We start from the raw sequence: 27514 nt of genomic DNA, 5'->3' as shown, positions 1-27514 counted from the left end.
ATGAGGCCTTGTAAATGTCTTAGTTGGCCAGGCTGCTATGACAAACACTGTACAAAGAGTTGGCTTAAACAACAAGAATTTACTGTCTCATGGATTCTGAGGCCAGAAGTCTAAATTGAGGTATCAGAAGGGTATGTGTTTTCCTGGGAGTTTGCAGCATTCTGGTGTTGGTGGGCCATGGTCCTTGTGGTTCCTTGGTTTTCATCTCCACTTCCCATCAGATGGCCATCTCTCCCTCCTTGCGTCTGCTCTTCCAGTTTCTGTTGACTTCTGGTTTCTCACTCCTCCTTATCGCTTTCCCTGACTGTTTCCAAATTTCTTCTGCATGTAAAAGATACCATTAATATGGATTAAGGCACACTCTGATTCTGTTGTGCCACACCTTAACTAAAAATAATGAAACTATCCTATGTATAAATGGGTTCGCACTCACAGGAATGTGGATGAAGATTAAGGATATGCTTTTTGACAGGTATATAATTCAGCCTACCATAGTAGTTAAGCAAAAGTAAATGTATATGACATGTATATATAATTTCATAGGTGTGTGTATGTGTGTGTATAATTGATAAAAAACTATTTCTGGATTAATTTCTGTAAACAAAATTCATTTAATGAAAAGTATATGATGATAACAAGAACTAATACAATTGTACTTACTCTGAGCCTGATGCTGTTTCATATACTTTACATATATTAGTAATTTGCAAAATACATATTGTTCTGAATGCAGTTTTTATAGAAAGTTATAGTTATATTGGTACTTAGTTATGGTAGCACTGCAACCAACAATTATATATAGGTTCAAAATGCTGAGATACGTTTCTGCTGAAATAGCAAGAAATATGGGAATTATATTACTTGGATGGAAGATATTATGTTACGTTTTATAACCTACCCAGAAATATTATATATACAAATTACATTTGTTTTTAGAAAAATAAAAATTTTGATCTCCATAAACATTTAGAAACTTATAAAACTTATGGAACTCTGGGTTATAAAATTGCTACTGAGGAGACAAATGGGATTTAACTCATGAAGACAAAGCTATGAAAGAAAATTCATTTTAATTGCTTGTAAATGCAGTAATAAATTGAGAGAAATTTTGGCATGAATGATCAAATTCTTTGGGGGCAAGATATTTAAGTCACTGGTATTGGAATTAATGAGACTTTTCTTGGGAAGATTCTCTTTGACTTTAAGGCCCTTTATTAGAAGGCAGGTAAACAATGATTTGGATGGAAAATGTATTTGAATCAAAATTAAATGATTTGACTGAAACATTTCCCATAAGAAAACAGAAATAACTTGTTTGTTTCTGGAAAATGTATACATTAAAGAATATAGTATGTTGCTTATACTTTAAAAATTCTATAGATTCATGGAATGGGAATATTTTCAACATTTGCATAATAATCAAGTTTCTAAAAATCCTAAACATGCTCTCCTACTGATAACGAGAGTCATTTAAAGATGAACTTCCATGGAAATAATTTTTTTCCCTAGCATAAAATGAAAATAACTATTAATGCAGAAATCATTTATAAATAAATGCCTGTAGATTTTAAAAATCATAATTTTCTGATTATAATGATCCTTTATTCTGTAATGATTTGAAGAATTCCACTATTAAACTAGTGAAGTACACATGTAATTTAGAGAAGCAAAGTGTTTTTGTCTCAAGATGTTTTATTTTTAGTCCCACTTCCCAAATTCCCTGCAAATTCAATGCTAAAAGACTTTCCTCCAGACCATACCATCTTAATTTCAGTATAGATGCTTTTATTTATATGTAAAAACAAACACTTATAGAGTGGGACTGCTTCTTTTAAAGTTTCTTAGACATATTTTTAAAAAATTATTAAATAAATGCCAGCCTTCATTGGCTAGAAAAAAAACTAATAAAGAGGGAAAGAAGTTAAAAGTAGTCAATAAAATATCGACCATCATTTCTCAGATCTCCCAAATTGATGAAACAATTATAGGAACACTGAATCATTTTATAAAGTGGCATATCCTTTTGTAATTTAAAGAAAGAATCATTACATGGGAAATGAATCCTGATGTAAATCTTGTTTGTGTAGTTCTAGGGCATCATAGCTCAGTAAATCTATGTATCAGAACTATTTCTCTAAAACCCAGAGAAATGAATAAAAAATACAAACTTTAAATAAGTCAAATAATGTAATTATTGAGGAGGCGGGGCAAGATGGCGTCAGAGTAAGAGCATCCATATCATCGCTCCTACAAAAAAACCTGCTAAGTGGGGACAAAATCCTGCCTGAGTGAGCTGTTCTCGGAACCCACAAAGCAGGGGGTTGCTGACATCGATCTGGAGAGAGTGTGACAAGAGCATAGCTCAAGGTAAAACTGCGGGTTTCTGCCCATCCCCCAGGGCAAGAAGCATGGCTTTCCCTGAACTTCCCGGTTACACAGCTGGAGGAGAAAAACTTGGAGAGTGGGAAAGTTCTGGTGAAGAGTGCAGAGGAGTCCTATGAGTGAGGGTTCAATTGTCTGGGCCCCCCTTTTTTGAGCTTTGAGGAGCATACCAGTTGGATTTAAGAGAAACCAGGAAGAAGGGAGAGGCGAATCTGCTGAGGCAGCCCGATTTACCTAACCTCTGTGGGTTAGGTGTGGGAGTAGGTGGAGCCAGGCAATTAACTAATCCTGTGCAACACACCTAAGGGAGGGGGACAGTAGGAAGTGCTTGGTAGGATTCCAAGAGCACATTTAGGGTTCCTAGCAAGGTGTGGGTGCTCTCTCTCAAAGAGACTGAGAGTCATTATTTTCTGTGGTGATGTGGTTCACCACGGTCCCATTTGAATTTCAGAGGGAGCTCTCACATGGGCTTCCTGCTGCCCTGGGAGAGAGGGAAGTGAGAAAGGGAGAAAGGGGGAAGGACAGATTCCCAATCAGTTAATTCAATTGCAAAGAGTCTATCCTACCCCTGAAAGGGGACTTTTTTTTTTTTTTTTTGAGGAGCAGGATGACCCTGAAGAAGGGTTTGTTTCAGTGGAGGAGTTTCAGCCTTGAATGTGCAAGATCTCTGGCTCAGTTCACAGCTCCTCTTACAGAAGTGATCCACTGAGATATTAGCTGATACTTTGAGACAGGGATAACATAGATAATATCCTTGTATTAGCTTCCCTTGGGTCTTTTATTTTCCCTAAATAACAGCTTAAGAGGGAAGTCTGTTTTTTTTATTGTTTGGTTGACTCCTTTCTTGTGGGCTTGTGTTTTTTTTTCTCGTTATCTTGTCTTTCCTTCCTCTTTATCCCCCCACCCTTTTTTTCCCTTTCTTTTCTTTTCTTTTCTTTTTCTTTCCTTTTTTCAATTAGGTGCTGCTGGCTTGTTTATTGTTTGCTGTGCTTCCTCATCCACAACCTCCTCTTCTGTGTGTACTGATTTTGGCTACCAATGCTATCTCTTTTCCTTCCTACATTCCATCTTCTGTTGTTGCTTTTACAATCCCTCTCTTTGTTTCGCCCCCCATTTTTCTGGCTTTTTATTGCTAATATTTCTATTCTGTTTTTAATATTTTATTAAGTCTTTATGTTATTGTCTTTTCTCTTTTCCTCTCTCCTGATCACACTAGCCTTTTAATTCAAACCATATTCTCCATATTCAGTTTCCCATTTCATTGTAGGTACTCCACTTTCTTATTCCTATAACTAAACACTGCTTACATGAGTTTAATATTTATTCTCCTAGGTCTTACACAGTTCTTTACTACCAATACTACTATTATATGTTTTCTTTTCTTACCTCTTTTGCTTTTCCTGGCCCTCATCTTTCTCCTTCAAGGTAACTTAGATAATGACAAGGTAGTAGAATAAGAAGAAAAAAGTGTCAAAGAGGAAAATTAACACACACACAAAAACAGCACCTAAAAAAAACCAAGACTAGAGGGAGAAGCTAATAAACTGAATGAACCCATGAAGTTAAAATGATGACCAGACAGCAAAAAAAAAGTACATACCAAATCAATAATCAGGAAGACATGGCTCAGTCCAATGAACAAATTAAAAACCAGGAAGACAAGGAGAACATCGAACAACTAATCAAAGCTCTCTAATCAAATAGCGTGGACCAACTAAATGAAGTGGAGGAAGAGATTAAGGATATTAAGAAAACACTTGGAGAGCATTCTCAAGAAATTGCAAACATACCCGAAAAGATAACAGAAATGATGATGATGAATGGCACCATTCAAGAAATCAAAAATACACTCTCAGCAAATAACAGCAGATTTGAAGAAGCAAAGGAAAGAATTAGCAATGTGGAAGACAGTACATCTGAAATCAAACAGATTGTAGAATTGATAATAAAAAGATAGAAAAAATCTAGCAGTGACTTAGGGATTTGAATGACAACGCACAGTGCACAAACTTATGCATTATAGGCATCCCAGAAGGAAAAGAGAAGGGAAAGGGGATAGAAGGGGTGTTGGAGGAAATAATGGCTGAAAACTTCCTAAACCTATTGAAAGAGATGGATGTACATGTCCAGGAAGTGCAGCACACCCCAAACAGTATAAATCCCAATAGGCCTACCCCAAGACATATACTTGTCAAATTATCCAATGCTGAAGACAAAGAGAAAATACTGAAGGCAGCAAGAGAAAAGAGAGCTATCACATACAAGGGAAGCTCAATAAGATTAAGTGCCAGTTTCTCATCTGAAACCATGGAGGCAAGAATGCAGTAGTATGACATAGTCAAGGTACTAAAAGAAAAAATTTTCCAACAAAAGAATACTCTATCCAGCAAAGATGGCATTCAGAAATGATGGAAAGGTCAAAATATTCACAGATAAATAGAAACTAAGAGAATATGCCAATAAGAAACCTGCCCTTCAAGAAATATTAAAGAACATTCTGCAGGAGGAAAGGAAAAAACAGGAGAGACAGAATTGGAGGAAAATGTAAGAACAGCCAAAAAGACAAAAGAGAAATAAAAACAACATATGACATACACAAATTCAAAGAAAATAGGGCTAATGTAAGTAAGTCCTTTAGAGTAATACTGAATGTTCTTGGATTAAATTCACCTGTCAAGAGACTGGCAGAATGGATAAGAAAATATGACCCATTTATATGCTGTCTACAAGAAACGCACCTTAGGCCCAGGGATTCAAGGAGGTTGAAGAAGAATGGCTGGAAAACAATCTTACAAGCAAACAATAACCAAAAAAGAGCAGGAGTAGCTATACTAATATCGGACAAAGTAGACTTTAAATGCAAAACTATTTTGAGAAACAAAGATGGACACTACATATTAGTAAAGGGGTAATCTTTCAAGAAGAAAGAACAGTCTTAAACATTTATGCACCTAATCAGGGCACCTCAAAATACATGAAGCAAACACTGCAAAAACTAAGTGGAGGAATGGATGCCTCTACAATTATAGTTGGAAACTTTAATACACCATTATCACCATTAGTCAGAACATCTCAACAGGGAATCAATCAAGAAACAACGACGTTGAATAATATATTAGAGGATCTGGACCTAATAGACATATACAGAACACTACACCCAAATACAGCAAGATATACATTCTTCTCAAGCACACATGGATCATTCTCCAAGATGGAACACATGCTAGGCAACAGAGAAAGTCACAATGAACTAAGAAAGAATGAAATCATATAAAATAATTTCTCCTACCACAGTGGAATGAAGCTGGAAACCTGCAAGGTCAGAGACCCAGATTGGGCACCAAGATATGGAAGTTAACCAACACAGTCTTAGACAAACAGTGGGTCAAGGAAGAAATCTCAAAAGAAATCAGTAACTACCTTGAAACTAATGAAAATGACAACATGACATTCAAAACTTATGGGATGCAGCAAAAACTATACTGAGAGGGAAATTCATAGCCATAAATTCATACATCAAAAAAGAAGAAAGAACTAAAATTGATGACCTAATGGCAAACTTGGAGGAATTAGTAAAAAAACAACAACAAACAACTCCAAAGGAAGAAGAAAGAAAGAAATAACAAAGATCAGAGCAGAATTAAATAAAATAGAAAATAAAGCACTAGAAAAAAACAAAACCAAGAGCTGGTTCTTTAAGAAGATCAATAAAATTGACAAACCCTTAACTAGACTAACAAAGGAAAAAGAGAGAAAAGATACAAATACACAAAATAAGAAATGAGAAAGGGGATATCACATTGACCCCACAGAAACAAAGACTACCATAAGAGGATCTTTGAAAAACTGTATGCCAACAAGAAGGACAATTTCGAGGAAATGGACAAATTCCTAGAAACACGTAAGCAGCCTACACTGACGAAAGAAGAAATTGATGATCTCAACAAACCAATCACAAGTAAAGAGATAGAAACAGTCATTAAAAACCTCCCAACTAAGAAGAGCCCCAGGCCAGATGGATTCACAGGTGAATTCTACCAAAAATTCCAGAATGCACTAGCACCAACCCTGCTTAAACTCTTCCAAAAAACAGAAATGGAGGGAACATTGCCTAACTCATTCTATGATGCCAACATTACCCTAACACCAAAGCCGAACAATGACAACACAAGAAAGGGAAATTACAGACCAATCTCTCTAATGAATCTAGATGCTAAAATCCTCAAAAATACTTGCTAATCATATTCAACAACACATCAAATGAATTATATACCATGACCAAGTGGGTTTCATCCCGTGTGTGCAAGGATGGTTCACCATAAGAAAATCCATCAATGTAATACACCACATAAACTCATCAAAGGAAAAAAATCACATATTCATATCTATAGATGAAGAAAAAGCATTTGACAAAATACAGCACCCTTTCCTGATTAAAAAAACTCCAAAAGACAGGAATAGAAAGAAGCTTTTTGAACATGATCAAGGGGATATATTAAAAACCACAGCTAACATCACATATGCATGGTGAAATTCTAAAATCTTTCTAAGATCAGTAATGAGACAAGGATGCCCACTATTACTGCTCCTATTTAACATTGTGTTAGAAGTACTGGCAGCGGACTTGGCCCAGTGGTTAGGGCATCCGTCTACTACATGGGAGGTCCACGGTTCAAACCCCGGGCCTCCTTGACCCATGTGGAGCTGGCCCATGCGCAGTGCTGATGTGCACGCAAGGAGTGCCTTGCCATGAAGTGGTGTCCCCACGCGCAAGGAGTGTGCCCCGTAAGGAGAGCCACCCAGCGCGAAAGAAAGTGCAGCCTGCCCAGGAATGGTGCCACATACACGGAGAGCTGACACAGCAAGATGATGCAACCAAAAGAAAGACAGATTCCCGTGCCACTGACAACAACAGAAGCGGACAAAGAAGATGCAGCAAATAGACACAGAGAACAGACAACTGCGGTGGGGGGGAAGGGGAGAGAAATAAATTAAATCTTAAAAAAAAAGAAAAAAAAGAAGTACTTGCTTGAGCATGGAGGCAAGAAACAGATATAAAAGGCATCAAAACTGGAAAGGAAGAAGTAAAAATTTCACTATTTGCAGATGACATTATCCTGTACATAGAAAGCCCTGAGCAATATACAACAAAGCTTCTAGAACTTATAAATGAGTTCAGTAAAGTCGCAGATTATAAGATCAATGCACAAAAATCAGTAGCATTTCTGTACACCAATAATGAGCAATGCAAGGAGGAAATCAAGAAAAAAATACCATTTACAATAGTAAATTAAAAAATCAAATACGTGGGAATAAATTTAACTAAAGATGTAAAAGACTTATACACAGAAAACTACAAAACACTGTTAAAGAATGTCAAAGAAGATTTAAATAAATGGAAGAATATTCCCTGTTCATGGATAAGAAAAGTAAATATCATTAAGATGTCTATCCTACTGAAACTGATCTACAGATTTAATGCAATCCCAATAAAAATCAACACAGCATTTTTTACTGAACTGGAAAAAATAACTATGAAATTTATTGGGAAGGGAAAGAGGTGCTGAATAGCCAAAGACATATTGAAAAAGAAAAATGAAATTGGAGGAATCATACTACCTGACTTTAAAACATACTCCAAGGCTATAGTGGTCAAAATGGCATGGTATTGGCACAAGGATAGACACACTGACCAATGGAACCGAATTGAGAGATTGGATATAGATCCTTGCATATACAGTCATCTGATATTTGACAAGGCCACAAAGCCCACTCAACTAGGAGAGAATGGCCTCTTCAACAAATGGTGCTTGGAGAACTGGATATCCATATGGAAAAGAATGAGAGGATTACCATCTCACACCCTATACAAAAATCAACTCAAGATGGATCAAAGATCTAAATATAAGCGCCAAGACCATAAAGACCTTGGAAGGCAATGTAGGATAGCATCTACAGGACGTTGTAATAGGAAATGGCTTCATGAACTCCACACCCAAAGCATGAGCAGTAAAAGAAAAAATAGATAAATGGGACCTCCTCAAAATTAAAGCCTTTTGCACCTCAAAGGAGTTTATCAAGAAAGTGAAAAGACAGCCTACCCAATGGGAGAAAATATTTGGTAACCATATATCTGATAGGAACCTAATATTCAACATATATAAAGAAATCAATATCTTGAAAATAAAAAGACAAACAACCCATTCAAAAAATGGACAAGAGATTTGAATAGATGCTTCTCCAAAGAAGAAATACAGATGGCTAAAAAGCACATGGAAAGATGCTCAACATCACTAGCTATTAGGAAAATGTGAATCAAAACTACAATGATACCATCTTACACCCATTAGACTGGCAGCTCTTAAAAAAACAGAGAACTACAAGTGTTAGAGAGGATGTAGAATAATGGGAACCCTCGTACACTGCTGGTGGGGATGTAAAAGGATCCAGCCACCCTGGAGGACAGTTTGGCAGTTCCTAAAAAACTAGCTATAGATTTGCCATATGATCCAGCAATTCCACTGCCAGGTATATACCCAGAAGAACTGAAAACAAGGATACGAACTGATATATGCACACCAATGTTCATAGTGGCATTATTCACAATTGCCAAAAGTTGGAATCAACCCAAATGCCCATCAACAGATGAATGGATAAACAAAATGTGATATATATATACACAAAATGGAATACTACTCAGCTGTAAGAAGGAATACAGTACTAACACGCAGGATGGTATGCATGAATCTTGAGGACCTTAGGTTGAGTGAAGCAAGCCAGGCGTTGAAGGACAAATACTACATGACCTCTCTAATATGAATTAAGCAAATCAAGCTGTCTCAGAGAGCTAGAGACTGGACAATGGGCTTACAGGAAATAGGGGGTAGAGGAAGGTTGTGAGATGATGCCTACACGGGTGAAATCTATGATAAATTGGAGGTAAGTAGTTGTGCAGTGAAGGGATAAGATGGGGGCACAGGGATACTATTGGGTGTGATTTTGCAGGCTTGAGGGGGGCTAGGGTTGGGAGGATGGGTCAGATGGTTCATGGAATTGGGGGGAAGGTTTGGGGTGTGCGGGTGAACATGGAAGAGTGTCAGGTACATGGTTGAAACTATAATGTTGGGAAAACTTCAGAAAATATAATAAGGAAGGGTTACTTGTTTGGGGTATTTGACGGGGGGTTTTTGGCACAGGGTGCACCTGGGGCGGGCTTCTAGGGAGTGTTTGAGTGCTCATCTTGTCCTATTGTGTTATATCAGTGAGTGGAGACACATACAAATGAGGGGGAAAGTGTTGTATCCCCATCTTGGGGTGGATGGATGTTCTCAAACAGAGGAGAGGGTGTCTCTTGAGAGCATGGGTGGCTCACAATAGGGGAGGACAGACTAGAGTGTCAAGCCCTCAGCATTGTTATAAGTATCTATGAATCTTGTCCTTCAAGAGGTGAAGTTTGGTTGTCACTGTGGGCCCTGAGGGGAGGGGAGAGAGGAAGAGAATGGATGGAAGTGGGGGGCAATGGAAGTGTTCCACAAGTTCGTGCAATGATGGGTATAAGCCATGTTAAATTTCACCAAAATTTATAAAAGTATATAGTCTAAAATGTAAACCATAATGTAAACCATTATGTAACCAAAAATTTAGAAAAGTGTACAATCTAAAATATAAACCTTAATGTAAGCCATAATGGAACCATGGTTGTTAGCTATGTTTCAATATCTATACAATCAAATATAATATCCACATGTAAAATGATCATGGCTAGGGAAGTGGGAAAAGGGTTTGATGCTAGGTATATGGGAGTCTCCTATATTGTATATGTGCATTTACTGTGATCTAAAACTTTTTAGAAGACAAAATTTAAAAAAAAGGATGTAGACACTGAGGAAGTAATGAAGATTGTCTTGCTACTGTACATGCAGGGCAACACCTAATACTGTGATGAAAGGCAAACGTCAAAAAATGTTTTATGACATTTTTCATTTTTAATACCCCAATTTATTTTTCACTTTATTTTAGTTTTTTAAAATTTATTTTATATTCTATTTCTAAACTTTAAACCTGTCAGTACTATTTCATTTTCCTACTAATTGAATTTGGCAATATATTAGGCTTCACTTTTGAAGAAGTTTTGGATCACAGAGGGGTTCAACAATGGCAGGAGAGGAGCACTGGTATGGAGTGTCATTGATAGGGGATGCAAGGGTGGAAAGGAGTTCTCCAGGGTATGCATATAGGATATATAGATATGTTCAGATGTTCATTGGGTACTGTCAGCATGGATAGAGTTACACATGACCACTGAGGGAATGCTGAGTTCCCATCCTGGGGGGCTCTGTTGCATTCCCCAAAGGAACAGCAACAATCCCCCAAGTGCAAGGACAAAGGCCAGTGAAGAAGGAGGGTCCAATGATGGGCCATTGATACTGATGACTGTGTGCTCGAAATTTCAACTATGTCTAGAGCTGCAGGGTGCCTAAGAGTTACCTCCTGAAAGCCTCCATGTTGCTCAAATGTGGCCACTGTCTAAGCCAAACTCATCACGTAAATGCATTACCTGTCCCCCCAGTGTGGGACATGACTCCTGGGGATAAGATTCCCTGGCACTGAGGGATTATTACCATCACCAGCTGGTGATGCAAACAGAAAAAGACCTTGAATAAAAGGGGGTAATGGTAAAGACAAATGAGTTTTAAGGCTAAGAGACTTCAAAATGAGCCAGGAAGTCATCAGAGGGGTCACGCTTATGCCATGTCTCGGCAGGATCCCAGAGACAGCCAAAGTAGATACAACCCCAGGTATGGTGCTCCTGAGGGCTATAGAGACACACAGGTTCTACGGTCATGACAGATGGCTCTGGAGTTCATTGCCTTGTCAGTGGGCCCTACTTTGGAATTTGTGCTCCTGATTGTGATGGAGTTGGACTCAAATGTGACCTCTCTACACATGTCTCTTCTGTCACTTTTACTGAACCTGTGGTTGACGCTAGGGGTTAGTGTATACTCAGGAGACTTGAATCTCTGTACTGTCCATATGCCAGCTGGGCCTGGAGCGTCAGCAGAGTTGCAACTCCTACTCACCAGTTTGTTGGACGTACCCAGGTCAGCTGATGGGGAGCTGAGAATGGCCAACCACCACACTAGGGAACTGAGAGTGTCTACAACTGCAAGCAGGAGAATTGCATCCATCAGCCATGTGGTATCTAAGCCCACTCTTGATTTAGAGGTGGAGTGAATATCGCCATCCCAGGGTCCACAAGATGGAGGAATATAATATGGATTGGGGTGGACTTGCTGGAATTTTACTATAGAACTGGTGTGACTCTAGCAATGGAAGAAATTGTGTCATTGATGTGGAGATGGTGGCCACGGGAATTGCCGAGGGCAGAGAGAGGGAGGAAGAGGTGTGGTATGGGGCATTTTGGGGACTTGGAGTTTTCCTGAACGATATTGCAGGGACAGATGCAGGACATTGTTTATCCTGCCATAACCCACTGGATACATGGGGGAGAATGTGAACTACAATGTAAACTATGGTTCATGTGGTATGGCAGTGCTCCAGGGTGTGTTCACCAAATGCAACAAATGTGCCTTACTGATGAAAAGGGATGTTGATGTGGGAAGAGCGGGGGTGTGGGGGGTGGGGAGTGGGTTATATGAGAACTTCTTATGTTTTCTAATGTAACATTTTGTGTGGTCTATTTATCTTTAAAAAAAATTTAAAAATTTAACATTGAAAAAAAAGTTATTATATTTAAGAACCCTTCATAGAGAGAGAAAGAAAACAGAATTTTCCAGAAAGTAGCATGCCCCCCAAATTGTCTAAGTTCTCTGACTTGTCAAAAAGTGACCTTTCTTAACAAATGTGTGACTGGGGCACTGTAAACCAGATACCAAGCCAGTTTTCTTAGAAGGACTTTGTGGGCATTGGTTCACATATAAAGCCAATATATGTTCTGTAAGAGTGGCTTGTTATACATGACTGGAGGAGAATCATTTACAAATAAGATGTTCAAGGTATGGTCTTGGTTCCATGATTCCAGTTGTATCTTGGCAAAAGGGAGGACAAATCTTATTGAACTTATACAAATGAGTGCTGCTCCTGGGAAAACAAAAGGCACTCAAGTTAATTTTGAATTCTGAGAGGCCATTAAGAATCAGATACTATTAAAATGTTCCAGTTGTGTTTCAAGGAGCATAGTTTACTAAATTGAGCATTAGAAATAGTTGAAGGAGAAATAGGGCATCTTCATATTCCATTAAAATGGAACATTACAAATAATTCCAATAATGTTCCAAACATGTAACTAAGATAAGCTTTTCTTTATAAGTTCCTTTAATCCTCCGTGGTTAATTTTGTTTCCATGGGTCTTGGGTCAGCAGTTTGCTTTCATGTAGTCTGTCTGTTTCTGGCCTAAAAAGAGCCCTGGCAATCCAGACTCAGTCCACGGTACAGACTGAGAGCTGTTAGAGCGATGTCAGCAGGGAAGACTGAAGTCAAGTCTATTCTTTCAAGTATCAGTAGTTCAGAATACGTGGAGAACTTTCCATGAAGCTGGGAGATGGTCCTTCTTTGTTGAAGGCACAGATTTTAGCCTCTAGCGTATACCAGAGACTTCAGGCAAATACCAGGAAGCAGAAAACCATTTAATAAAGAGATCTACAGGCTGTGAATAATTTAACACAGTGCCAATAACATCAGAATTTTCTGCTGTGTTATAGTAAATAACTATTTCCTAAGGGTTTTATCAGTGTTTCTTCAAAGAATAAGAATGTATTGGGAAACGGACTTGGCCCAGTGGATAGGGCGTCCGTGTACCACATGGGAGGTCCGCGGTTCAAACCCTGAGCCTCCTTGACCCGTGTGGAGCTGGCCCATGCGCAGTGCTGATGCGCACAAGGAGTGCCATGCCACGCAGGGGTGTCCCCCACGTAGGGGAGCCCCATGCGCAAGGAATGCGCCCCGTAAGGAGAGCCACCCAGCGGCAGGAATGGTGCCTCCCACACTTCCCGTGAGGCTGAGGACAACAGAAGCGGACAAAGAAACAAGACGCGGCAAACAGACACAGAGAACAGACAACCGGGGGAGGGGTGGGAATTAAATAAATAAATAAATCTTTTTAAAAAAATGTATTATGGCAGCTAAGGCATTGACAAATCTGTAGGGCCTTCTCATAAAGTGTGCAATCTCTGGAATAATTATATTAATAACATTCTACCTTTAACAAACTTAACCTTAGGAAGGGCAAACATCTCTTCTGATTTGATGCTTTTTTCATGCAAGTGCAACTCTTACAAAAGTGTTGAGTTAGTTTAGAAATATGGAGCTATCAAACAAGGCTATTTCCAGCATCTCTTCTTTTATAAAGTAAAATACAATGTTTGTGATTTTCCAAGGGTTCACTGGGGAATCTAAAAGATCTCTTTAAATGTGAAGGATATCCTGAAATGTTTATTAATTTTTTTTTCTAAATTTAGGATTCTATCTTAGGGAAGTGAAATTAAAAAATAATTTTCTGATATTCAGTCAGTTGATTCAGATAGGATGGTGGGTGTCTGAGAAATAATACTTGGTTGCAGATTTAATCAAAGTGACAATAAAATATTTAAAAATAATTATATAAGAAGGTAACATGATTGTAAGTAATCTTAACTTTTTGACAAATGAGGAAATTATGCTGTTTTTGTTGTTATTTTAAATAATAATCCAAACAAAGCAGATAAAATTATGTTGGTGAGTTAGTGAATTACCTATAGAATATAAACAATAACCTTTGTTTGCTCCCTGTTAAGAGCTCTAAGACAAGTTACTTATTTTAACAGAAGAAAAAGCTAAATTCTAATCTTGTATTTTTATGATATTTGGTAGTAAAGGTTTCAAAGGTCTTTTTTTCTTATAAATAAATACATAAAAAATGAGCCAACTTTTGCAAAATTTTAAGACATTTCATTGCGATTTTTTTCCATGTTCATGTATTAGAAGCCAAGGTAGATATAAACTACATTTCTTCAAATCTTGTACAATTTTATCTATCCATTAAGATTTTGTCTTTTGATAACCTGTTTGACATTCTGGAACAAACAGAACCTTTAAAACAAAATTACTCACTTTTTCTCTTGATAAAATCATATGACATTACCTTACATACACAGGTGTATTTATTAGGTACTACTTCTCCAACCATATTAATTATACCTTTTAAGAAGATTAATTTCTACATCACAGAGAAAACTGAGAGGTTGGTAATTGAGAACTTTCTGTCAAATACAAGCATTTTAGCAGACTAGGAGAACTGATCCCCTATAGCCACACACATCACTTTTACATCTACTTAGTGTCATAAATGAACATGTGCATTAACATTATCCAAAGATGTAGCCACTGTATGACATATAAAAATAAGCAATGAGAGAATATAAACTTAAAATTATGATTAGCAATCAGTGTTTGAGTATTTAATTTTTTATCTAGGTATCCAATGATTATCCATTAATTAACTAAATTTAACACTAATCTAAATTTATGTTATGTAAGGATTTTGAAAATTTTATTTAAGCTGAAACACCACTAAATATAATCACCATTGATATAAAAAATTGTCTGAATAATGATTCAATTTAATTGAATGCAAATTAATCTTTTCCATAATTGTAAGCATTATTTTGGAGTAACATTAACTTATTTGATCAGTAAATCAATATAAAATCTACTAGTTCAAATTAACTCATCACTTCATGAGAAAAACTCAAATATAAAACAAAATAAAAGTAAAAATGCTTGTATTATACTAGCTTAATTTGTCCAAAGATTCACCTTAATTATGTGAACTTGGATTCAAAATGCTTTTGAACTAGCAATTTCTGTAAGAATTTTTTCCTAAGTATTATACATTTAGGGTATTAGAAGATCAGTTTTTAACTTTTTTTTCTGTGATGTTTTCAGAAAGATTAGATTTATAAAAGGCCATATTTATCTCTATAAACAAATCAGAACAGAACTCTTTTAAGTTTAAACAACATTATAAACCAAGTTATTAAGACCCCATGGAACTAGGAAAGCATTTCACACTGGCAAAATGAGAGGTAAAGTCCTTTTTTCGAATACAAATGCACAGACACACAGAGAGCCTATAGTTTCTGTCCTACAACTTCAGTCACAGATGGACATTAAACACAAATACTTCCCAGATCAAATCTCCAAGAGCTTTTCTCCTTCCAAATGGCCATGGGATTCTTATCTGATTTAAGTTCATAAATAGACAAATAAAAACCCAAAGAGACTAAACTGCATTCTCTATCATCTCTTACACAGCAGAGAAGAGATCTCCATCATTCATATGGCAGATAACACCAAATGGTCAGACATAAAACCAAATTCCCAACCATTGCTGCCACCAAGGGAAAATAATGTATCACCTGAGTACAAAACAGAAACAAATACAAAAACACAAAATTGATAGGGAGGGAAGAATTAAACTCAGATAACCAGAGAGACTGTCAGCAAAATCAAAGTTCTATTGCCACTTGGGATTAACTTCAGGAGTCAGAAGACAGACTAAGGCTTAACCAGCCTGTAAAGTTTACTTAGATTCATCAGATGAGTCCTCCTGAGCATCATGGTGAAACCTCTAAAATTATTCAAGTATAATTTTCAAAAAAGGTAAAATCACGAATCTAAGCCAAATAATAAATGAACAATGCCAAAGATTTAATTTAACTCACTGATTTATGAGGAAACCAGCAAGATGATTTTTTAAGAAGTCCAAAGAACATTTGAAAATCTGAATATATAGTCATTTAACAAAAAAATGGTAGAATTAGATTGGTGGATTAGATACAAAACAGTTTACTGTCCAAAAGTGCCATAAACATTTGGAGGTTATCCGTCCAACTGGAAGGAAATTATTTGCATCTCTACCAGATAAAAATCTAAAAGTTCACCTCTCTCCTACAGAGTTGGAAAATAACCCAGACAATAGAAAGTCAATCCCAGTAATTTATTTTCCCTATTTCCAAATTACAGATAATTGTTCTCAGAGTTTTCCCCTTTGTTTATACCCACTGGCTGAAAGGAGAGTTAATACAGTTTCAGCATAGATGGCGGTGATGCAGGGGGCAGAAGAACTTGAGAGCTATCTAAAGTAAAGTTCCCAAGGCTCCACATGGACTTGAAGGAACAATTTAAAATCATGAGAGGAATCCCCTCATCCAACAGTTTTTAGAGCTACCCATTTGCTGAACTAATTAAAGAATGACTGAAACATTTTATAAATTGACTTACTCTATTTTGAGCTCAAGACTAGAAATGAATCTACGATGGTTCCAGAATATCAAGTAAAGCTCAATTGTGCCATCTAACTTTCCTGAACCCAATAAAATTAGCAAAATATAATATAATCCCATTAATTACGTTTCATCATAAATTTCATGCATTGAGATGACATCAATGACATCACAATTCTATGTGTCACAAAGGCTGCTCGCTGACCAATGAGGAGCTGGGGCATGGGATAAAGTGGGCAGGGCTGAGCACTTTATGGTTAAAGGTCCAGGCCAGCTGAACTATCAAGGTGGGCCAATCAGAGACAAACCCAGCAAACACCATGAATGGGGACACAAACTGCGAGAGATCCAATGGGCAAGGGAAGCCATCTTCCTCTAGCTCTACGAGAGCACAGCTGCAACTTCCTGGGAGCCATGCAGACCGCCAATGCCCAGTGCCTGAACCCAACAACAACAGTTCTCCTCAGTGCCATTCTCAAGTACCTGAAGGCCAACATCCTGGAGCTGGTGGGCAACAAGGCCTGCAACAACCTGAGGAGGCAAGTCACCCCAGATTATGTGGACAAGAACCTGCAGCCCAGAAGGCTCTTTGGGGATGAAATCTCAGGTAGATGAGATGTCCCTACCCAGGAAGGACTGATTCCTGGGACCCAGTGCCTGGGGGAATCTACACAGTCTCATCTGGTGTCCAGACAGCTCACAGTCAAAGGCGTTCCTTGCTGCCATCAGTGAATGCTATTAAAGTAATCCATGGGAATGCTTCTGATTCCTCTCAGTGTCTGTCATTTGGAGTCAGAGATGGGTATCTGTGAGACATCCAAGGGGAGATGTCCCAAGGAGAGATAACCTATAGGTAGTTGGAGAGATCAACGGTGGTGGTCAGCATGGGGTATTCGAAGCAGGGATTTCAGAGAGAAGCACTTTCTAATGGTGATAGTGAGTGATTCTGGTGGGAATAGCTGGCTGAGGTGGCAGGGTACAGAACACTTCCTCATTGTATCTGAGGATGTCAAGGCTTTGCAAGGATGTTGACTGGGGGCCTCCTTGGTTTACTGATGTCCCCAGAGTGATGGTAGTAATTGGGGTAGGACTGAAGGCCATGAAGAGGTGCTGAAGGCTTTATTCAAACTAGGAAATGTTTAAGAGTCAGAAAGGGACAGTAATGGGGGTGGGAGTGGAGATGGTTGGCAAGAATTTAAGTAAGGCAAGGGCTTTACCTGATGATTGAGTAGTGATGAGGGGAACAATGATGTGGAAGGGGTGGGAAGGTTGGGGTGGGGGGTATATGGGGACCTCATATTTTTTTAATGTAACATTTAAAAGAAAATAAAGAATAAAAAATTTTTTAAAAAGAACTATGCAAAAAAAGAATCATCATGTTGATTTTATTTGTACCCTGCCTTATTCCAAAAACGACAAGATAGGGATTATTACCTAGTGCCTGATTCTTCTTGTGGAATATCTTTCTGTCCTCTGTGGTGGACACTGGTAAAATAAATAGGACTATTGTATTAGAGGTACCATGTGACGTAAGACATTGCATTTCAAACAGTTTTTATGGATTTTAAATATTTCTGGACTTAATTATAAATGTATTTCTTCATAAGCACAATTACCAATTGTAGCAGTGTGATATTATTGATCAATTCCAAAAAGAAATATTGGGTTATGTTTGTAAAGTGATCTTTTCCTCTGGGCATATTAGATTATATTGGATTCAGAGGTTTACTTGATTAAGTAATCAGGTAAACCTCTTGTGCAAGTAAGGCATTCAGTCCCTACCCCTTGGTGAGTGCGGACTCGCAGATAAAAGCTATGGTAAAAGACAGAGTTGTGGGTTTTTGATGTTGGAATTTTGATGTTGGAGTTTGATACTGAAGCCTTAAGCTGGAGCCCCAGGAAGTAAGCACGCAGAGGAAAAAGAAGCCAGCCCCAGGAAGGGAGGAACCCAGGAAGCCTGAACCCTTGCAGACGTCAGCAGCCATCTTGCTCCAACATGTGAAAATAGGCTTTTGTGAGGGAAATAACTTATGCTTATGGTCTGATATCTGTAAGCTCCTACCCCAAATAAATACCCTTTATAAAAACCAACCAATTTATTGCATTTTGCATCAGTACCCCTTTGGCTGACTAATATAGGGAGTATCCTATTAGCCTTTTTATAAAAGCAACAACACAAAAGCAAGCGATCAGTATTTTTATAATATAATCCATTGACCAATGATCCATCATGAAGCCTTTGAAAAACGATTGGTAGTAAACTTTGAACCATTTAAATGTGGAGCTAAGGCTAAATGATCTTTGGATAAAAATTAGAAACCAAACATGGAAAATCAGGTGTTTTGAAGGGAATATAAAAGGACGGATGGTGGGTTGAAATAAAGTGCTCAAATTTTTCATCTTTCTGGGCTGGATAATATCTAAATTTTGCATGTAGATGATCTGGAGCCTCCAGTACATTATATAAACTTCAAACGGACATCTTTACAAAAATTAAAAATGGACTCTAAATATTCCATATTACAAGTATAAATATGAGTTCGCACATATATGAGCAAATATACAAGAAACAAAATAGAGGATATAGTGAGCATGTTCATATGTCCCAGTTTTTCTGTTTTCCTCACATAATTATTAATGGTGCCTCATTTTACTCTTAATAAGATCTTGATATGAGTGATAAATTATATGGTTAACTTATACAGCAACCAATAAAAATCAAAGATAGATCTGAAAAGATAAAACAAAGAGTGCAGAAAGCACAAGGGTAGAAAAAGACTTGTAAGTCACATCTGTTAAGAAAATGACAAGCCCATATTAATACCTGGATGAAATAATTTTCTAAAACAAATATAAACTTCTAGTGTTGACACAAGAATAGCCTAATAAGTAAAAAAAAAATGTAAAAGTCATCAGATATTGGATTTGACAGCCTCACAAATAAATTATTTAAACTTTTCAAGGATATGGTAACTCTAACCTTATTTAAAAATTTCCAGAGCAAACAGAAATAAGGAAAGCACCCAAAATATTTTTAAAAGCCAGCATACATAACACATAGCAAAGATCTGATGTAGTCCAAAAAATCAGAGAAAAAGAAGTGTAGACAATTGTCTTTTATAAATAGCAGTAAAAATAAACTAAACATTATCAATAATACGCTGTAGTATACAAAAAATATATGTAACACCATGACTCTGGGGGAGGGGATTGAACATAAAGTATATATAACTGCATACTTCATTCCAGAACAATGAAAACTGAAAAGTATTTGCTTAAGGTCATCACCCATTTTTTATTTTTAAAAGTTTAGTTAAATAGGAATAAATGAGTACTTCCTTGATACAATAGGTAGTGTAGGTTTTCAACCCCAAACCAGCATCATTATTAACACTAGCAACCTTAATATTAAAGTCAAGAATACACTTTCTGTCCACAATATCATTTAACATTATTATTGAGGCATTAACTGATGAAATTACAAAATAAATAGTAAAAGGTGTAGGTATAGACTCAAACAAAATAATTAGAAACAAAACATTATTTCAGTAAGGTGGTTAGTTAAAAATTATATTAGACCATGTTAATATCTTTCTTACTTACAAATAATAGCCAATTAGAAAGTATAATAAATTGAAAATAGACTATATAGGAAAACTTGGTCAGGAAATATGCTGAATTTGTATATAGTAAAGGGTAAAATCTTACTAAGGAAAATGTAAAGTTTACAATAAATAAATGACATCTTGTTATTGGCAGACTTATTTCTGAAACTAAAAGTCAAACCTCCCCAATCCAATCTATGAATTCAATGTGATATGAATTACACTATCAAAAATAACTGTAAAGTTTATTTGTATATTTATAGATGTTGGAATAAAACCAATGAGGGACATTCAAACATTCAAAAAGAAAAGACAGGGAAAGAGAGATCAAAGAAACAAAATAGATAGTTTATAAACATTCAAGTTACCTGTAGGTATTTGTCAAATGATAAAGATGACATTAATTCACAGCAAAAAATGGTCTACTTAATAAATATCATTGGAGAAATTGGCTAATGGTTTGGGAAATTATCTCTCCCTTAATTCGAATACCATATTTACATTTGGATCAAACATTTAAACAAAAAAGAGAGCACTAATACACCCAAAGAAAACATGGGTCAATTTCATATATAATATTGGCATAAGGGATATATAATCTAGCCCATAAAACAGAAATCCATAAGGAAAAAGATTAATTTTACTATGTACAAAGTTGTAATATGCAGTGTGGATGAGGATGTGGTGAACTGTTACTCTCAAACACTATGGGTAAGAATATAAATTAGTACTCTCATTTTGAAGGGTAACTTTGCAAAATCTCAAATCTATATATACATATTTTCCCTTTTATCTAGAAATTCAATTATAATAGTTTCTCCTACAGATATACCGAAAAAAAGATACAACTACATAGATGGCCATTTAAAAGACTATTTGTAAAAGTGAACAAGGTTGAAAAAAATCTACATATACATTAGCAGTAGGCTAGTCAAATAAATAAATTATACATATACGTAGATACATAAAGTATCCAGCTATAAATAAAATGAGGCTGTCTTTAAAGAAAACAATCTCCAATTATGTTTTAAGTGAAATGGGCACATACAAAATATTTTATAGTATAATGCCATTTAATCTGGAAAAATATGCAAAAAACTTCATATTAGGTTCATTTGGGAGATGTTATCTTTATGTATTGTTTTGATTTTTAACATGTTTTTTAGTACATGGATGAATCTTCATGGATGAATCTTAAAGACATTATGTTAATAATGTAAGCAGTCACTGAAGGACCAATATTACATGACCTCACTGAAATGACTTGAGCAAATTGAGCAGATTCACAGAGTTAGAGTCCAGAAGACAGCTTTATCAGGAGACAGAAAGAGAATAGAGGGTGGTGAGCTGATGCTCAACGTAGGCAAAATCTATGATAAGGTGGAAGGGTGTGGTTGGGCAGTGGATATGGGTAATAGTGGTGCAGTGATGTGATTGGGACTGATGGTGCTGGAATGTGAGGGGGAGTATGGTGGGGAGGTTGGGTTGTATTGTCCATGGAACTGGGGGGAGGACTGGGGGAAGGAGCAGGTGAACTTTGGGTATTTGTACATAAAACTACTATAGTGGGGTTATGAAAAAGTATGGCAAATGTATATGCTGTGACCATAGTTATTGGTAATAGTCTGATGATATTATCTCATAATCTGTAATATGTTCCACAACAGCGTAGTGTGTTGGGGAAAGGTTGTTGTATGGGAATTCTACACATGTGCATGATTGTTTCATAAGTTTGCAACATCTGTATTAAAAATATATATATATTTTTACAGTTTTTTAAAAAATACACTGGCTGAAATATTCTTTTGGCAAATATGGAAGGGGAGGGTAACTGTTGCAGGCAACAGAGGTGGGGGTATATGTGGGATAGGGTGCACCTGGTACGTTTCTATGGAATATAAGTGTTTATCTTGTTATAGTTTGTTATCTCAGTGAGTGAAGACCCACAAAATAAACAAGAAAATATTAAAACTCCCACCCTGGGAAGAACTGTTAGATTTTAAATTAGAAGGGCAAGAATCTCTTGAGAACACAGACAGTGCCTAATAAAAGAAAAAGACCAATATGTCAAGCCCTCAATATTATTGCATATAACAATGAACCTTATTCTTCAAAACTGAAATTTAGTGGTTACCATAGGTTCCAATGGGAAGGGGAGGGAAGAATAGAATAGATGGAACAGAGGGCATTTGTAGGTCATTGGAATTATTCTGTTTGATCTTGCAATGACCGATACAGGTCATTTAAAACTTTCTCAAAATCTATAAAAGTGTAAGGAGTAAAATATAAACTAATGTAAACTATTGCAATATTTAGTAGCAATGCTTCAATATTTGTACATCGATTGTAACAAATGTACCATACACATGTAAAATGTAATTAATAGAAGAAAGTGGAAGAGTGGGAGAGGGTAGGATACAGGGAATCCCTATATTTTCTGTATCCTAAAGCCCTTTTGAAGATAAAGCAAAAAAAAGTAAGACAATGGAGCATTGGAAAAATTTGTCACTGCACATAAAAGACAAGAGATATACAGTGATGAAAGACACAATGAAAAAAATTATTTTTATATTTTATTTATTATTATTTTATTTTCTTATTATTTTTGGCTTTGTTTTGGGGGAAGTTTTGGACCACTGAAGGGTAATAACGGTGGGAAGGGAGGATCAATAGTGTGGGTTATTAGTGATGGGTGTGTGTGTGTAGAGGTGTGCAACTGGGGTATGCCTTCTTGGCATATGAATATGTTCAGGTGTTCACGGGGCATTGTCTTGGTGGGTGGAGACACACAATAACAGAAAGAATATTGAATTCCCACCCTGGGAAGTCATGCTACATTCTCCAATAGAACAGCAAGAACCTCTGAGTACATGGGCAGTGCCTAGCAAAGGAGGACATACCATTATGCCAGGCCCTTGATATTGATGATTATACTTATGAAACTTTTCTTGTGAAATTGGAACTTAGCTGAGTATTATATATTGCCTAAGAGTTATCCTCTGAATCCTCCTTGTTGCTAAAATGTGGCCTATCTAAGCCAAACTCAGCATGTAAATAAATGCACTCCTTTCCCCACTGGCATGGGACATGACTCTTGGGATGAGCCTCCCTGACACTGAGGGATTATTACCAAGCACCAACTAGTGATGCATTTCTAAAATGACCTTGACCAAAAGGGGGAAATATTAAATACAAATGAGTTTTCATGGCCATGAGATTTCAAAGTAAGTCAGGAGGTCATTCCAGAGGTTACACATATGCGTGTCTCAGCAGGAACTCATTGACTGCCACAGTAAACAGTGCTCAAACAGTGAGGCTCCTGGGGGCTCTAGAGACAGACACTATAGGCTGGGTAGGCACTCTCAAGAATTTGGCACCCTGTTGGTGGACATTACTTTGGAATATAGGCTTTCCAATGTAACAGAGTTAGACTCACTTATAATTTCCTTATGCATGGTTCTTTGGCTCCTTTTATTTGAACTTATAATTAGCACTATACTTGTTAACTATGTCCCAGAGACTTAAATCTCTGGTCTATTCATATGCCGGTTGAGCCCTGAGTCTCAGCCGAGTTGTAACACCTACTCTCCAGTTCATTGGACTCACCTGGGACAACTAAAAAACAGATGATGATGGCCAACGCTCATCCCCAGAAACAGTATTCACAACTGTAAGCAAGACAGTTCCATCATCTCCATGGGATCTAAGCCCCCTCTTAATCAGAAACAGAGTGGGCATCACAATCCCCAAATCCTCAAGATTGAGGAATGAACACACATAAGGGGGGGAATGCAACTATGGAGTAAAGTAGATTTATTATTCTAGCAATGGAAGCACTTGTAACATTGATATAAAGGCAGGGGCGGGAAGTGGACTTGGCCCAGTGGTTAGGGCATCCGTCTACCACATGGGAGGTCCACAGTTCAAACCCCGGGCCTCCTTGACCCGTGTGGAGCTGGCCCACGCACAGTGCTGATGCACGCAAGGAGTGCCGTGCCATGCAGGGGTGTCCCCTGCATAGGGGAGCCCCATGCGCAAGGAGTGCGCCCCATAAGGAGAGCCGCCCAGTGTGAAAAAAGTGCAAGCTGCCCAGGAATGGTGCTGCACATACGGAGAGCTGATGCAGCAAGATGATGCAACAAAAGGAGACACAGATTCCCCTGCCGCTGACAACAGAAGCAGACAAGGAAGAAGATGCAGCAAATAGACACAGAGAACAGACAATTGGGGTAGGGTGGGGGGAAGGGGAGAGAAATAAATAAATAAATAAATCTTAAAAAAAAATAAAGGCAGGGGCCACCAGAGGTTCTGAGGGGAGGGAGAGGGAAGAATAGGTGTAACATGGGGCATTTTGGGGACATTGGAATTGTCCCGCATGACATTGAAATAATGGATACAGGCCATTATACATCTTGTCAAAACCTATAATTGTACGATGCAAGGTGTAAACTATAAACTATAAACCATGGTTAGTAGCAATGCTTCAATATGTGTTCATCAATTGTAACAAATGTACCACACTAACGAAAGATGTTTTTAATGGGGGCAATTGTGGGAGGAGTAGGGGGTGGGGTATATGGTAAATATATATATATATATATATATATATATATATATATATATATATATATATATATATATATATATATTTTAGATACTAGGGTCAGGGATTTTTTTTTCCTCTCCCCTTCCCCATGCCCCCCACCCCCCAGTCCAGTTGTCTGCTCTCTGTGTCCATTCACTGTGTGTGTTCTTGTGTGTCCAATTGTATTCTTGTCAGTGGCTCCCAGAATCTGTGTCTCTTTTCGTTGTGTCATCTTGCTGCATCAGCTCTCCGTGTGTGCAGCGCCATTCTTGGGGCAGGCTGCGCTTTTTTCGCACTGGGCGGCTCTCCTTATGAGGCGCACTTCTTGTGCATGGGGCTCCCCTAAGCGGGGGACATCCCTGCATGGCATGGCACTCCTTGTGCGCATCAGCACTGCATGTTAGCCAGCTCATCTCACGGGTCCAGAGGCCCTGGGTTTGACCCTTGGACCTCCCATGTGGCAGGCGGATGCCCTATCCATTGGGTCAAATCCACTTCCCTGGGGTCAGGGACTGAATCTGAGACCTCATAAGTGGGAAGTCTGTCATCAACCACTGAGCCTCATGGACTTCCATGAGTTGTTTTTTTTGTTGTTGTTGTTGGTTTGCTTGTTATTTGTCTTTGTTTTTAGGAGGTACTGGGAACTGAACCCAAGACTTCCCATGTTGGAAGCAAGCGCATAGCTGCTTGAGCCACATCCCCTCCCCTCCCCTATATTTTTGATGTAATATTTTGGTAAATCTAAAGCTTCATTAAAAATAAATTTTTAGAAAACGTGCTCTGGGTTGAGAGGGCAAAGTGCCATCTCCACTGCTGCCAGCCTTTTCCCAGCTCACCCCAATCCAGCCCAGCCCCAGCTGCCAATGCTTATCTCCGCCACAGACCCCAGTGCTACCATCAGTCCTGCCATCTTCCTATTCTTACCAGACCTTAGAAGCTCCCTGCTGCCCCTGGAAACTTGGGTTTTTACTCCTATAACAACTGAAATAACAAGTCTTGATACAGAGACTATAGATGAAATTTTAAACAATGGTAATGTTGCTTTAGTAAATTTTTATGCCGCCTGGTGTCGTTTCAGTCAGATGTTGCATCCAATTTTTGAGGAAGCTTGCAATGTCGTTAAGGAAGACTATCCAAAAGAGAATCAAGCAGTGGTTGTCAGAGTTGATTGTGACCAGCATCTGACATAGCCCAGAGATAGAGGATAAGCACATACCAAGCCCTCAAATTGTTTCATAATGGGTTGATGATTAAGAGAGAATACAGGGGTGAGCGATCAGTGAAAGCACTTGCAGATTACATTAAACAGAAAAGTGGCCCCATTCAAGAACTTCATGACTTAGCAGAAATTACCGCTCTTAACTGCAGCAAAAGAAATATCACCAGATATTTTAAACTAAAGGATTCAACAAACTATAGAGTTTTTGAAAGAGTAACAGATATTTTACATGATGATTGTAAAGTCCTTTCTGCATTTGGGACAATTTCAAAACCAGAGAGATACAGTGGAGACAATATAATCTACAAACCAGCAGGGCATTCTGCTCCAGATATGATATACTTGGAGTCTATGACAAATTTTGACTTGACTTATAATTGGATTCAAGATAAATGTGTTCCTTTTGTCTGAGAAATAACATTTGAAATTGACAGAAGAAGGAAGAATTTTTCTCATACTCTTCCACATGAAAGAGAATACAGCAAGTTTAGAAATATTCTAGAATGAAGTAGACCACCAATTAACAAGTGAAAAAGGTAGAATAAACTTTTTGCATGCTGACTTTGACAAATTTAGACATCCTTTTTTGCACATACAGAAAATTCCAGCAGACTGCCCTGTAATTGCTATTGACAGCTTTAGGCATATGTACGTATTTGGAGACTTCAAGGATGTAGTAATTCCTGGAAAACTCAAGCAGTTCATATTTGACTTACATTCTGGAAAACTACAAAAAGAATTCCATCATAGGCCTGACCCAACTGATATAGCTCCAGGACAGTAAGTCCAAGATGTAGCAAGCAGTGCACCTGAGCGCTCCTTCCAGAAACTAGCACCCAGCGAACACAGATATACTTTATTGATGGTTCAAGATGAACTTTATAAACTTAAAAACAATTTGCAAGTCTTTCAACAGCAGCATCTACCTTATATAATAGAAATAGTAAACCTGTATTTCATAATTCTATGTGTATTTTTATTTTGAATAAACTGAAAGTTTAAAAAAATAAAGAAAAAATAAAAACGATAAGTTAATTTTGAAGCAGATATAATATTAAAATTGGAAAATATTCCATGGAAACTTAGCCAACTACTAGTAATTTGTGCCTAAATATTATATTTGTTTCTGTGGGTGATTAGCATAATAAATTAAAATATTAGGTAAAGGTTATTTCTTCTTTGTAATGCTTTTTCCTATGTGATGATGGTATTATTTTGTTTGTAGATTCAGTAATATTTAGAGACTTAAATTTTTTTCAATATACATTCAACATGGGAAGAAAGTAAAATTCAAAAATAAAATAATATGAAAGAGAATAAAAAATCCAGTCCATATATGGCAATTTAAATCAAGACCATGGTTCAGAGTTAACAAAAAGCTCAGTGATGATAAAGATAAATGAGGGGCCAGGTGGTTAAGACCAAAGGGTAATGTGGTGAC

The 27514-nt window shown here is 37.4% G+C and overlaps 1 long non-coding RNA gene and 1 pseudogene across 1 annotated transcript; one reads left to right on the top strand and one right to left on the bottom strand.

Moving 5' to 3' along the window:
* Positions 1-64: 64 nt before the first annotated feature.
* LOC139438208 (uncharacterized) lies at positions 65-16744 on the bottom strand. Its single transcript, XR_011648018.1, has 2 exons — positions 16663-16744; positions 65-321 (listed from the first exon to the last, which is right to left on the bottom strand). It is a non-coding gene; the product is annotated as an uncharacterized lncRNA (long non-coding RNA).
* Positions 16745-25717: 8973 nt separating this feature from the next.
* On the top strand, positions 25718-27058 carry LOC101446032 (endoplasmic reticulum resident protein 44 pseudogene; annotated as a pseudogene).
* The last annotated feature ends 456 nt before the right edge of the window (positions 27059-27514 follow it).

The sequence above is a fragment of the Dasypus novemcinctus genome, chromosome X (genome assembly GCF_030445035.2).
Source record: "Dasypus novemcinctus isolate mDasNov1 chromosome X, mDasNov1.1.hap2, whole genome shotgun sequence".
Taxonomy (NCBI): domain Eukaryota; kingdom Metazoa; phylum Chordata; class Mammalia; order Cingulata; family Dasypodidae; genus Dasypus; species Dasypus novemcinctus.
The sequence above is the reverse complement of the archived record's forward strand: the minus strand, read 5'-3'. Positions and strand labels throughout refer to the sequence as shown.